Source organism: Schistocerca nitens, chromosome 8 (genome assembly GCF_023898315.1).
Source record: "Schistocerca nitens isolate TAMUIC-IGC-003100 chromosome 8, iqSchNite1.1, whole genome shotgun sequence".
Lineage (NCBI taxonomy): Eukaryota > Metazoa > Arthropoda > Insecta > Orthoptera > Acrididae > Schistocerca > Schistocerca nitens.
This window is the reverse complement of record NC_064621.1, coordinates 104021036-104036493: the sequence shown is the minus strand read 5'-3', so window position 1 is coordinate 104036493 and position 15458 is coordinate 104021036. Positions and strand designations below refer to the sequence as shown.

General features: G+C 45.6%; 1 protein-coding gene and 1 non-coding gene across 2 annotated transcripts in view; both read right to left on the bottom strand.

Moving 5' to 3' along the window:
* The window catches only part of LOC126199426 (gonadotropin-releasing hormone receptor-like), a 651151-nt gene that overhangs the window by 412068 nt on the left and 223625 nt on the right, over positions 1–15458 (bottom strand). The window lies entirely within an intron of this gene.
* On the bottom strand, positions 9160–9233 carry Trnaa-ugc (transfer RNA alanine (anticodon UGC)). Its single transcript has one exon. It is a non-coding gene; the product is annotated as a tRNA-Ala (tRNA).

The window sequence follows — 15458 nt, the reverse complement described above, 5'->3', positions numbered from 1 at the left end:
CGCAGTCGACAGCGCAGGTCTCCAAGATGTGATCCTCACCGTTTCGTGAACAGCGCTGAGTCGCAAGGCGCATGCGCGCCATTGACCGGGCACACCTACTTCGACATGTTGGCGAACTATGCAGGTCCACAGATGCCTCTCGACCTCATTTTCGGGCAGGATGAATTCGCGTCCCACCATCACTAGGATGTTACCACATTTCTACATGGGACGCTTCCTGAGCGTTGGATCGGATGGGGGTGGGTGCGTGTGGGTGGATTCAATTGCCTGGCTCCCTCGCTCTCCCAATCTGACTTTGCTGGATTTCAGCGCATGGGTGTTGAACCGTGATTTGTTTTCAAACAATATTCCTAATAATTTATTTTATTTACTAGCGATTCATCAAGAACATTAACACATCTAATCACACTATGTAAGCATGGAAGTAGTTGAAAGGAAGTAACTGATGAAATCTTAACCAAATTCCTTTTAACAAATGGGAATTTTATTCACTTTAATAGTGCTTTAAAGCATTTTTTTAAAAGAAACATTTAAAATTATAATCAGAAAGCACCCTCTAAATATCAAAGTTACAATTTATTCAGAGGCAGAAAGAAACAAGTTTTGACTGTATGAGCTTTTGGGCAGAGAACCTTGCCGCTCCCTTTTGACACGGCCGTAGTTACGACCGCTCACAACAGCCTCTGAAAGACTACACTGGTTCAAATCTGCAACACCCAGATTACTTTAAACTAAGAGTTTTAACAATTTACACAAGCACACAAACTATGCACCCCCCCCCCCCTAGAAGGGATGGAAATGGTACAAAACACTAACAGTTAAAATATTAACCTTGCCACCGAAGGTGCAACTTGATTTTAACTTCTAAGAAAAGTCTTACAGTGAAAGGGTGGCAACTTTATATACTAAAATGTTCATTTAAATAAAAGCCCATGAAATTCAATCTTATATAAAATTCTACAAGGTTGGCCAAACAATAGTTAAGATGCTCTACAGTACACAGATACCGCCTCTCAAGATCATAGGCCATAATATCAAAGCTTCCAAAGATAAAAACATATTTCACGTCTTAGGCCGTTACACTCCAAGCAATAAATTCGTTAACACACCAAATCCGACAAACATGACAGAGGCAGCTACTAAAGTACGGTAGATTGATAGGGAGATTACCGAACAACCCGAACCGCAGGTTGCTCTAACCCACCCCTACTCCACAAGGGAAAAACGGACCACCCAATTTATAAACAACCACCTTCCCGCGGGTGGGCAAACGGAGAAGAATGGTGGGACGAACCCAAAGCAAAACGGCTGGTAACCTCACCAAGAAAACATGTAGAATTTAACAACAGTAAATCAAACAAGATATCACCAACCAGTTAACTTCTAATAAACTGCGATTTCTCGAGAAGACCTGGCGCAGCACCCCCAAATCGCTCTCCCGAACCGTCTGCTACCAGCCACTTCAACGGACGCAGGAAGGCGCGCCGATCTCCCGTCTCACGGCGTCGCAGCTCGCACCGGCCAAACTGATGTTGTGGGTTGACTCCTGTTGCTCTCGTGTCGACCGCGAAGCCACTACCCCTCGCTATACGCCGCGGCCCACTGGACTCACGTGGCGACCCTTCATGCGCCGACGATCAAGACGGACAAGTCATCTTATGTCTCAGTGCGCGATCGACCAACCGATCGATCCCACCGCTAATGACCATTGCCTGAGCAAACTCGAGCAGACTGGCGGTCTAACGCACAGACTCAGATGCAGGAACTAAGCCCCTACCGGACGACCACTCGCTGAGTTCTCTTATTGGCGGAGTGGAAAGACTCTCATTTTGCCGGCTTTAAAGATTGATCCGGACGACAGACATACTAGCACTCCGAACGACAGACAGAGACTAACTGCCTAACAAATGCGGACGAGAGACAGACTAGCAAGCTGGGGACGAGAGACTGATGCAGACTGACCAGACTGACCGACTGGCGAGCTCACAGCGCCCCTTAAATGCACGTGAACAGGCAACCTTTCCCCTTTCCCACCAGAGGGAGACATCAAAGCTGCGATTGCCACAGCGGCGCCACCGCCAGAAACGGAGGGCGACTGCTTCACACTACGCGCTGCAGCGCGCTCTTCAAAACAGAAATTTTTTTACCACGGCTCAGGTGTTTATCGAGGGCATTGTTAAGAGAACAAAGGTTCGAGACGTGAGACAACGGGTCGACGCCGCAGTATGGGCGGTAACATCTGTCATGCTTATTAAAACGAGGCGAGAAGTGGAGTACCGTTTTGATACCTGTCGAGATACAGTACCCACGTTGAATAGTATCAACATGCATAAAAATGTTCCAGCCCTTGTGTACACTGCTGGACGAATGATGTTATAAATCTTCATAGATGCGGAATTATAAACAAATATTTTTGTATACCTCTGGCCCGGACACTCAGTATTTTATACCACTGTAAATACATACATGGAAGTGAGTATAATGGAATAGGAATGTATGTGGTATACAATGACAGGTAGCGCATCTGGGAAACAGTACCATGTGTCACAGAGAACCGGATCAGAAGACTTCGCTTTGGTAAACAAACACACTGCGGGCTGACAGCCTGATCTACCCCTGCATCTACTGGACCACCCTGAAATTCACGCTTAAGCGCCTGGCAGAGGAATCATTGAACCACCTTTAGACTTCGAGGTGCATTCAAGTTCTAAGGCCTCCGATTTTTTTTTTTTCTAATTAACTACTCAGCCGAAATCGATGAAACTGGCGTTACTTCTCGACGTAATCGCCCTGCAGACGTACACATTTTTCACAACGCTGACGCCATGATTCCATGGCAGCGGCGAAGGCTTCTTTAGGAGTCTGTTTTGACAACTGGAAAATCGCTGAGGCAATAGCAGCACGGCTGGTGAATGTGCGGCCACGGAGAGTGTCTTTCATTGTTGGAAAAAGCCAAAAGTTACTAGGAGACAGGTCAGATGAGTAGGGAGCATGAGGAACCACTTCAAAGTTGTTACCACGAAGAAACTGTTGCGTAACGTTAGCTCGATGCGCGGGTGCGTTGTCTCGGTGAAACAGCACACGCGCAGCCCTTCCCGGACGTTTTTGTTGCAGTGCAGGAAGGAATTTGTTCTTCAAAACATTTTCGTAGGATGCACCTGTTACCGTAGTGCCCTTTGGACCGCAATGGGTAAGGATTCCGCCCTCGCTGTCCCAGAACATGGACACCATCATTTTTTCAGCACTGGCGGTTACCCGAAATTTTTTTGGTGGCGGTGAATCTGTGTGCTTCCATTGAGCTGACTGGCGCTTTGTTTCTGGATTGAAAAATGGCATCCACGTCTCATCCATTGTCACAACCGACGAAAAGAAAGTCCCATTCATGCTGTCATTGCGCGTCAACATTGCTTGGCAACATGCCACACGGGCAGCCATGTGGGCGTCCGTCAGCATTCGTGGCACCCACCTGGATGACACTTTTCGCATTTTCAGGTCGTCATGCAGGATTGTGTGCACAGAACCCACAGAAATGCCAACTCTGGAGGCGAGCTGTTCAACAGTCATTCGGCGATCCCCCAAAACAATTCTCTCCACTTTCTCAATCATGTCGTCAGACCGGCTTGTGCGAGCCTGAGGTTGTTTCGGTTTGTTCTCACACGATGTTCTGCCTTCATTAAACTGTCGCACCCACGAACGGACTTTCGACACATCCATAACTCTATCACCACATGTCTCCTTCAATTGTCGATGAATTTCAATTGGTTTCGCACCACGCAAATTCAGAAAACGAATGATTGCACGCTGTTCAAGTAAGGAAAACGTCGCCATTTTAAGTATTTAAAACAGTTCTCATTCTCGCCGCTGGCGGTAAAGTTCCATCTGCCGTACGGTGCTGCCATCTCTGGGACGTATTGACAATGAACGCGGCCTCATTTTAAAATGGCTCTGAGCACTATGGGACTTAACATCTATGGTCATCAGTCCCCTAGAACTTAGAACTACTTAAACCTAACTAACCTAAGGACAGCACACAACACCCAGCCATCACGAGGGCCTCATTTTAAAACAATGCGCATGTTTCTATCTCTTTCCAGTCTGGAGAAAAAAAATCGGAGGCCTTAGACCTTGAATGCACCTCGTATTTCTCAACTGTGACACTACTGAAAAGTGCGTGGAAGCAACGTCCACTTAAAATTTTCTTGCGAGCTATGATTTCTGTTATTTTATTATTAAGAACATTTCTGCCTCTTTAGGTGAGCGTCAACAATTAAGTTTTGCATGCGGAAAAGAAAGTTGGCGTTTGAAATTCCGTGATAAGATCTCAATCCAAAGAAAAACGCCTTTGTTTTAATGGCTGTACCTGAACTCGCGTTTCGTACCAGTGACAGTCCCTCATTTATTTCCTGTAAATAGAAAACGAGCTGTCCTTTGAATTTTTTTCGATGTCCTCCGTTAATCCTATCAATTACGGATCCCATACCGGCAGCAATACTCCAGAAGACGATGCACAATCGTAGTGTAGGCAGTCCCTTTAGTGGACTTATTGCATCTTCTAAGTGTTCTGCCAATAAAACGCAGTCTTTGGTTTGCTTTTCTCTCAACATTGTGTATGTGATCGTCCCAATTTCTGTTGTTCGTAATTGCAGTCCCTGGGTATTTAGTCGAATTTAAATTTAATGAATTCCTTCTGGTACTCATGTGGATGACCGTACAGTTTCATTATTCAGAGTCAATTGCTACTTTTCACGCGGTACAGATAATTGTCTAGTTCTTTCACCAGTTGGGTTTGATCTTCTGTTGACTTTATTAGAAGGTAAATGATTACTAGACGGTAAGTGACAGCATCACCTGCAAACAATGTAGGAGAGGTGATTAGATTGTCTCGTTAATCGTCTACATAGATTAGGAATAGAAGATGGATTATAACACTTACATGGTGAATGACAAATATCACTTTTGCTTCACTCAATGATTTTCCTTTACTTACTACCAACTGTTATTTTTCTGAGAGCAAAGCACGCATCAATTCGCACAATTACCACGATACTCAATAGGCACATACTTCGATTAGAGGTCGCTTCTGGATTTCTGGAAATATGGAATCAATTTGAGATTCCTTGACGATAACACACATTACTTCGTATGAATAAACAGCTATTCTCGTTTAGAATTAGATCACTTTGAAGTTTTTTAGATGATCAGTTTTCAATTGCTATAATTTATTTCGTTATGCAATTAATATAATTTCTTCTCCTTTTTTATATGATTTTAGTAGCAGTTTGAATTTGTTTCTCGGCGGAAAACTATAAATATGACAGAAAATAAATAAATATCTGCGCATCCACAAATATCAGTAAACTTTCATACTTGTCGGTCATTTTTCCATTCCTTAGTCGGCGTTGACCCAGAAGTGTCTCCTGCTGGGTCTCTTTTTCTGGTGTGAAACAGAAATTAGTTCAGAGTGATCACCACCACCATCATCATCATCATCATCATCATCATCATCATCACCAGCAGCATCTTCCTCTAAAGGGTTAGGCTGCTGCATGTGCCGAACTCATAAACGGGATCATCTACTACGTATTCTCCAATATAACGCGATGTCTGGGTTTCCTTCCCCACAATATTTTCCATATGACGGTTCCAATTGAAGTTATCCATGATCGTAGCTGCTTGACATTTAGCTGATTCGACAACGTTAGGATGTGACTGATTTATCGTAAAGGCGAACTTTAAAGGAATTGTTTACGTTTATATGAAGAACCTTACTCGTTTCTTTGTTTACGGTTAAACTGTCATGTTTAGCACCGTGAAGATACATTTTCAACATTATTTTCCAATTCGCTTTGCTCTTCGGACGAGTCTACTAGACAGCAGCACTATCTGCCTCAAGTCTAAGAGAAATATTCTGATTTTCTACTAAATAGTTTATGTACGTTAGAAATTTAAGAAGTTCTGTACCACTTTACTTACGAGGATTACACCCATCACTTCTGTTTCACTAGGTAACGTCCCTTCAGTTAGTGTGATCTTTCAGACAGGAAAGCACGAATCGAGTCACACAACTGAGATGATAGTCCATAGGAAAGCAATATGGTTGGAAGGCGCTTATGAGGAATGATATCAAAGGCGTTTTGCGAACTCTATAAATATGGAATCATTCTGAAAGCCCCTATATGCAATACGTTGTGCGAATAACGTGCTAGTTGTGTCTTACAAGATTGGCGCTTTCCAAATCCATGCTGATTTGATGCCAATAGGTAATATATTTTGGGGTATTTCATAACTTTGGTATTTGATTACACGTCCTGCTACATGTCTATGTCAATTAAATGGACCTATAGCTCAGTGGATTACGTTTATTTTCTGTCGTATGTATCGCGGTGGTCTGTGCAACTTTCCATTCTTCTCACTTACCACAAATACTAGCATATTCCTCATGACGTCGTAGGAAAAGCAGTTAAGCTGCTGCATCGTTGATGCAAAAGATGCACTCCTAAATTGTTAGCCCACACAAGAAAGACATTGCCTGTAGAAACATAATCGCCCTGCTACGACTATGATAGGGTCATGACAACGTAGTGGAACATGTCTGGTAACGCTGTGATAGTTTTGTTACTTCCTGGAATGGCAGAGAATTATCTTGCAACATTCACTTGATATACCAATCAGAGATTGTGCACTTTGGTGTGTCATCGACTTATCTAATATATGTTTATCGACAGGGGAGATGACATTCTCCGCAGCAGCTACAACTAATCTCGTTGTCTACAATGCGAATTATCTGTATCAGACATCACAAGGGGAATGCGGAGGCGATAAATCAAAGAACATAAGCGACATTGCAGGTTGGGGTAGGTGGAGAAATCGGCCGTGGCAGAGCACGCGCTGAGTGAGACCGACCACGTAATAAAATTCGCCGACACGGAAATTCTGGCTGTAGAGAAGCACTATCACACGGGCTTGTTCAGAGGAGCTGTAGAAATACAAAAACACGCGAACAGTTTCAACAAGAAAGAGGAAAGCCTTAAGGTAAACGGATTTGGGCTTCCTGTACTGCAGCGAACGACCGTCGCAGGTAGCAAGAGGAGAACCGCACCGGAAATGACCGAGGAGAAGCCCTCGGACGTTGGCGCGCCAGGTACACATAGTCTGCGGCTGCGAGCTCGGCTCCAGTTCACCACCGGCAATGGAGGGTAAAACTTTGACAATGCCAGCCACTCGGGCTGGCGAAACGCCAGTAAAATCATTAGATGGCCGAAGAACCCGATACAGAAGCCAATAGGCAGTTTGTCAAAAATGAAGTGGTCGTGTGGTGTTGTTGGCCGGGAGTCGCCATTCGGGGAAGTTCAGCAGCGAGGTTGCAAGTCTTATTTCAGGTGACGCCACATTGGGCATGATGGCGAGGAGGACGACAGAACACGCAGTCCACGAGCAGAGAAAGCCTCCAAACCGGCCAGGAATCGAACGCGGGCCTGCGGCATGATAGGCAAACACGTTACCACTCAGCGAAACAGGCGGACCTTCCATTAGGTTTTTCTATTATATCAACTGTTGGTGATGAAGCGATTACAGAAACTGACAAATTTCTCCTAGTACTACGTGCGATTAATTATTTTAAAACTTTTGCTTTAGTTTTCAGAATACACTTACGTCCGAAGTATCGCCATTGTTTAAATATTTCAGCCTGCTGACTACATACTTCGTATATTCAGCCAAGTCACGGAAAAAGACAGTCACAATCTCTATCCTCTTCGGTCAATCCTCGGATTTCTGTCAGAGAATTACAGTCTTCAAAAAAAAGAATGTTGAAATGTGTGTGAAATCTTATAGAACTGCTAAGGTCATCAGTCCCTATGCTTACACACTACATAACCTGAATTATCCTAAGGACAAACACACACACACTCCTGCCCGAGCCGGCCGCCGGTGGCCGAGCGGTTCTGGCGCTACAGTCTGGAACCGCGCGACCGCTACGGTCGCAGGTTCGAATCCTGCCTCGGGCATGGATGTGTGTGTTGTCCTTAGGTTAGTTAGGTTTAAGTAGTTCTAAGTTCTAGGGGACTTATGACCTCAGCAGTTGAGTCCCATAGTGCTCAGAGCCATTTGAACCATTTTTGAACTCCTGCCCGAGGGAGGACTCGAACCTCCTCCGCTGGGACCAGCCGCACAGTCCATGACTGCAGCGCCTGAGACCGCTCGGCTAATCCCGCGCGGCTGCAGTCTTCAGTTAACCCTTAGTGGCTGCCGTGGGAAATTCGTAGCAACGATTTCAGATTGGCTACAATGTTTCCTTTATCTATTACACTATCACTAGAGTTTTCTCATGTATGTCCACGGTAATGGATTGCACGATTACCGCTAGTCTGAAAAAGCCCACAGATGAAACCGGCAAAACCGCGTACAACCACATGTCATAGGCTGACGTACCCGCAATGAGACAAGCGCCGCTCCCTGATGGAGGGTGACAAGCCGACGCGCGAAGTGCGCCATCCGGCTCCGCCCGGCTTGAATGAGTGGCGTGTCACGGGCAGGTGTACAGCCACTCTGCATAATGGCCTGTGTTTATGGGAGCGCTCCCGCTACCGCGGTCCAACACTTTCCGCCATGTACCCCGACTAACAGGTGCTAGGCGCAGGACCTAGTGACACTGTAGTTTAGTAGAGCCGCGTCGTACCACAGTAGCTGGAGAAAGAGAAAACACAGGCCATTTCACAAATAGCGCGTACCTCCTGTTAAGTGGTTTGTGATAACACGTATGCTGCACCACAGTCCCTGAATTATTGCAGGAACCTTATCCCCCAGGTCGGCAACATCCTCGGTGCCATCTACACACCTTTGACGAGCACCTTAAAAATGTACCTGTCAGAGACTTCGACACCCATTCGGCTGGGTGGTGCCTCGCAGCTGCTCTAGCACCTGAGGGCAGGCAACCCCTTCGACACCCCTTAGGAGGAGTCACCTGCCCTCAGGCGCTACAGGTTGCGAGGTACCAGTTAAATGGGTGTATAAAGATCGTATCTCTTCTTTCGGACATGTCCGAAAGAACAGATACCATCGGTGACCATGCAGCTCTCTTAGAATGAAATGATAATTAAATCAAGACCCTAACGTGTCGATAGGCGTTGATATACATCAACGGGGACAGTTGAAACTGTGTGCCCCGACCGGGAATCGAACCCGGGCTCTCCTGCTTGCATGGCAGACGCTCTATCCATCTGAGCCACCGAGGACAGAGGATAGTGCAACTGCAGGGATTTAGCACTTGCGCGCTCCCCATGAGACCCACATTCCCAACTTAATGTCCACACACTACATTCGTAATGCCCCTGCCCATTACAGTCATTACTCGCGGCAGACAATCTTACCGAGTACCGTAATAGTTCAGGCAATGGGTGTGCATCTAGCACAGAAGAACAAGGTCAATGGCCGGTTAGCCTTAAGTATGTGAAGATGGTATCTGTTCTTTCGGAAATGTCCGAAAGAACACATAACATCATCATATAGTTAAGGCTAACCGGCCATTGTCCGGCCCGATAGCTGAGTGTTCAGCGTGACGGATTGCCGTCCTACGGGCCCGGGTTCGATTCCGGGTCGGGGATTTTCTCCGCTCGGGGACTGGGTGTTCGCTGTCTTTATCATCATTTCATCCCCATCCGGCGCGTAGGTCGCCCAATGTGGTGTCGAACGTAATAAGACCTGCACCAAGGCGGCCGGACCTGCCCCGCAAGTGGCCTCCCGGCCAATGACGCCAAACGCTCATTTCCATACCAGCCATTGACCTTCTTCTTCTGTGCTGGATGCACACGCATTGTCTGAACTCTTACAGTACCCGGTAAGATTGTCCGCCGCGAGTAATGAGTGTAATGGACAGGGACACTACGAATGTAGTGTGTGGACGTTAAGTTGGGGATGTGGATCTCACGTGGAGCGTGCAAGGGATAAATCCCTGCAGTCGCACTATGCTCTGTGCCCTCAGTGGCTCAGGTGGATCGAGCGTCTGCCATGTAAACAGGAGATCCCGGGATCCAGTCCCGGTCGGGGCACACATTATCAACTGTCCCCGTTGATGTATGTCAAAGCCTGTCGACAACTTCGGGTCTTGATTTAATTATCTTTCAGTTAACTGAGTGATTATCGAAGTCCCTTATAGGTAGATTTTTAACGCACTAATCAAAGGCGCGTAGGTGGCACCGAGTATTTTGCCAAACTGGAGGGATCTTAGAGAGTCCCTTTGCCGTTTTGTACTCTCACATATCAATTTTGCACCCCACAGGAGGTCGCAACATTCGATGGCTGAAGAAGAATAAACACTCGGGTTGCTGCTTCGGATTACTTTCAGGTTTCGTCGAATGGTTTTGAATGACCCCTAGAGATTCCACCCCTTATACCGCAACAAAAACTGCAGTTACACTATGCTCTAAATGGGACAGATTATGTTCAATGGCTTTGCAGCCCCATGGTGTCCTGAAGAGTAGTGTTGAAATGTCCGGGGTGTGTTAACAGTGTTGAACTTCAAGAGAATGGTCCTATTGCTGATCGCTCCGTGAACTGTCGTTTTCTACTGCGACTGATGCAGCCGAATAGGCCTCGTAAAGTCCAACGGTACCGACCGACTGCCGTATCATCCGCCGGACAGGCGTCATTGCATGCGGATATGGAGGGGCACGTAGTTAGCAACAACGCCTTCCCGGCCGCTGATAGCTTTTGTGACACGAGGCGCTACTTCTGAGAAAAGCAGCTTCTCCATTGACGCCTTTTATGCCAGCTCCTGAGGACGTTTCGTGTCGATTCTGATCGGCAGTGTGTCTTAAGTGTTTTCCTTGGCCACGCAGAAGATAGCCGCGTGGTTTCAGCAGTGTATGTCGCGGTTCGAACCTTGATCACAGAGGCGTCAAAAGAAGGGCTTATATGTGGGTTAGATGTGGCGTGACGACCTTCGCGATGGCCTTAGGCAGAATTGTGGAGAAATTTTGTGCCAGTGTGACATCACTAACCACCGTACACCTCGCATGAACATCTAAGTTGTGGCCTTTTACCACCTGTGTGACATCTTACTGTTTCAAGCGTCGCCCTGCTCGAAGGTGATGTCGCAGGGTGTCCAGCTTCTGCAGCATTACAAGCGAAGGTTTGCATTTATGAGCAAAATTTCAGACTTATGTGTCGTATTGGGAGAGAAATACCAGGCTTCGAAAAAACTGACACCTTTTTGATCAGTGTAGTAGGGCCCATGATGCGGCAAGTCATAGGGCGGAGCTAAGAACCCCTCCTCGCCATTTTTAACCTCATTTGGGCATCAGGTCTCTTTCACAACTCTGGCGAGAGGCAATTTTGAATCCACTCTGAAACCCGAGAAAGCCCTCATGTACCCTAGTAGTTACCCTAGTGTTGCCCTCACTAGTTGTGCCGGAACATTTTTAAGTCTTTCAGTGCGGTTTCATGACATATCACTCCACCTTTGATAACTTTGCCCTCCAGAAGCAGGCCATACAACAGGCTTTGCTGTGCCGTAATCACGTAGAAGGTATATTTTTTGACATAGAGGGAGCCTTCGAAACTACTTTGAGCCACATTATCCTCGGGCGGCTCAATGAATGAGGTTTCCGGGGATGTCTTCCCATCTCCATACGCTCCTTCCTCTCATCACGCTATTTTAGATACTAAGTCGGTGAGGTTTTCTCTGGCCTAATTTAGCAAGACAAAAGTGCTCAGCAAGGTAGTGTCTTTGCCATAGCTATTAATAGAATCACCTCAATAGTTAGACGTCCTGTCAAGTGTTCCGTGTTTGTTCACCACTTGTCTTTGTTTTGCTCCTCTTAGAGTCTTGCAAAAACTTGTCAATTGCAACTGAGTATTCGACGGTTGCAGGGTTGGGCGGAGGTTTCAATTTCTTCCCGAGGAGTGCGTGTGTATGTGTTTGTGCGTTATTTGAAACCGTTCACTTTCTGTTTTAAACTTTCCAGGTTGCGATTGGAGGCCACTGCTATTACTTTTACAGACACGGTGAGCTTTCTATGGCTCACATTAGACTAAATATGCAAGGTGGCGCACCTTAGGGACCAACAAGGTGAGACGTTCATTCACTCGATGATTGATAGACGGTGCATGGGTTTCCTCGGCCCTCTTATTTAGAAACGTTCGATGCGTTGCACCATGGAGGATTTCGGCTGGCTTTTGGGGCCTTTGGAACCAGCCTCTTACCGAGCCATTGTGCTGAGGTTAGCGACCCGCCACTTCACATCAGACAATGATTCATCATGATGCGACGAATCTTAAAACACCGGCCACGCCTTATGCACCTGCGTTCCGTACCGCTGCACGGCCAAGGATGGAAGGGCTTTTTCAAACTCAATAAATAGTGACAAGGAGCTATGGGATTCGTGCGAAACATTGTGTTTTAGAGACGGGTGGGGTTATTTTGAGAGTTCTACCAAGGTTGGAGCAGGTCTGTATCCTGGCTCTTACAGAGGCCCGAAACCCTTTCAACACTTTACGCATTATAAAAAAGATTCAACTCCAGTTTTTCGTTTCAACCTCCCTTTGCTTTTTGTTTTTCTTTTTTAAATTTTAAATTTGATCACAGTTTTCTAGCTGCATAAACTTATGGATCAAGCTTAGGGCACACCCTTAGGTGTTCAGTAGTGCTCCCAGACCACGTTTTCACGATTCGTCTTCCCTGTGAATGATCTGTATTTACTAGGAGCTAAATGTGACCCAGAAGGCATTTCAGGTCAAACCGTTTCATCTGCTTCGATTCCCTTAGTGCTGTACATTCAGTGCAGTACGTGTGCCCAGCAGAGGATCTGGTCCATCTAGTGCACGGCCGACTATACTTCGTTCAATGGTAGAGGGAGCAGGTATAATTCTGCTGGGTATTGGGGCACGTGGGGGTTTGGGGATGAACAGGCAGACTGAGCCGCGTAGGAGGTCTGCAAGGAACATGACGTGGCACAATGCGCCATTGCTCTGCAGGCTGGCAATTCACTGTTGCGTCATTGGTGCATGTAGTTTTGTGGTGGAGGAGTGGCTGGCAATGAGGGACGACAGGCAGAAAGTGGTGAAGCCAACCATCCGGCTGCGGTGGACCTCCTAGCTGTCACGTGGGATGAAGCGACCCTTAACCTCTTCCAGTTGGTCACTGTCCCCAACACATGGCTTCCGATTCTGGCGAAACGATCCCCAACAGTGTGTAGCGTGGAAATCATTCAATACCACATTTTTGCTGAGTGCATTTTATGCTGTGGAAAAAAGGCACAGTGAATTCCGGTGGGAATCTACGCTGTGTTCTAGCTGTTCAGCGTCCGGCGAACTTAATGTGTCTCACAGTGGATGGCTCATCCTTTTTGTTTCAGTGATCGGTTAACCACTGTTTTCTCTTGTATTCTTTCACATCGTTCCCTCGGTTTTCTTTATTGCTGTAAGTTTTCACTCTTACAATGTACGCTATTTTTGTCATTTTCTCTCTCTCTCTGTCTGTCTATCTGTCTGTCTCTCTCTCTCTCTCTCTCTCTCTCTCTCTCTCTCTCTGTGCGTGTGTGCGTGTGTGGGGTGTGGGGTGTGTGTGTGTGTGTGTGTGTGTGTGTGTGTGTGTGTGTTTGTGTGTGTGCGTGCGTGTGCGCATGTTTGTTTGTTTGTTTGTGTATGCGCTCGCGCACGCTCGAATTAAGGCCCTTATTTCTGGTTTCCTCTGTAGTTAGAATTTTTATCTGTTTGTGCCCTTTAATCATACTGATATCATGACATTTTGTCACTAAGGACCTTGCTGTTACACGCCGGAGCAACATATCATTATCTTCATCAATCAGCCGGTTCTTTTGCCCGAGTCATTTTCTCCATTTGCTGAAGATATTTTCTAAAGCAGTGTGGAATACACTCATTAGTGTATGGAACTGGTAACATGTATTTTCTCTCTGTGTTTTGCCAGTTTAAGTATTGTCTAAAGATGTATTCAGAGTACGAACAGCCCATCTTGAAACCACAGTGATGTTCTGTAAGCCACGTATCAAGTTGCTTTTCGGGAAGTGCATGGTTTCTGTAATAGTAACAAACCTGTGTAGTTCTTACAGTCCTCTGACATGGTTTCTCGTGTCTTTAGGAACCGCAAAAAGTAGGTGATACTGATTAGTGGTGGATAAAGGAAAGAAAATATTACCCAACAAGAAACAAAGAATCACTGAGACAATTAAAGCATCCAGGTGGACTTGATCAGTGGATGAATGCTTATGATTTCAGTTACGACACCAGTATAGTCTGCATGGTACACAGTTAGTCAAATGCTGTTTGTCGTTACAAAATTACTTTCTCCCTCTGTTAATGCCTCGCAATCTATACCTCGAAAAATAAAAGCTGTTATAATCAGCGTACTGGAATCCTTCGTCCAGCACGTAGTCGAACGATCAGACTTGGTAGGCCTTACGTAAATATATACCCGCTTCAATACGTATTTCTGTATCAAAGCGTGAAACAATACCAGTGCGACGGAAAATTGTTTATGCTCTTTCGTATTTGACCATGCGATATTCGTAATTAATTACATAATACCCGTTTATTAACGGTCTAAAAATAATTATTTCTAGTACAAATAAAATCAACGTTCGCATTTCACTTTTGTGGAAATTTGACGTATTTTGTTCTGTGCCTATTTGTTTTGTATTTTTGGCGTGTGTTTGACATGTGAAGATTATATTAGAATATAACGCAAAACAAAACGCAGCTTGCGTGCGTTTGGTTTGCTCGCACCGCCCGCCGCACGGCGGTTATGAATTGCGGGCTTTGTAGTTACAGAGGAGAGATGAATTGTCGTTCTCTGCGTAGTGAAAATGACTTCGAAATGCTCGGCTTGCCCACTGGGTTACAGAATGAAATATTTTTTCCTGTATGCAAAAGGATTCAGAAATGTTAACTTTTCCGTGCAGTCACGAAAACTGAAAATTGTATTATGTGTTACGGTTAAAGTGCCTGGCTGCTAGAGGAAACACATCATCGTCTGTCAATTGCAATCTACAATTTCTTGGGTCGCTGTTATCGTTTGAAAAACGGAGACTGCCTTAATACACAATACCTGCCAAATGAGTATTTCAAGACAGCATTTAAGTCACGCAGAGAAGTTAAAGTTTAGATGATTTCTGAGTTAGAGAAGTTGGAGGATGGCGTCATCAGCAGGTTCAGTGAGGATAATCGACTCTAAGACAATATGTATCATCTGACAGTGAAAAATTACGTCTAGGTTTATCAGATTCCACTCCATTATTTGTCACGCGCGCAAAAATTTACTGAAAGTATTATCTTACCTGAAATCATTTGCTAACATTTTAATGCGTGCATGTAATGTAAGCACATGTCCCATCTTCACTATATTGTGATATGCTCATTTATGATCAGTATATTGTGGTTAAATGTAACCCTCTTAGGCGTGTACAATTACGTCTTCCTTCCGATAAACAGTTTCAGGGAAACGT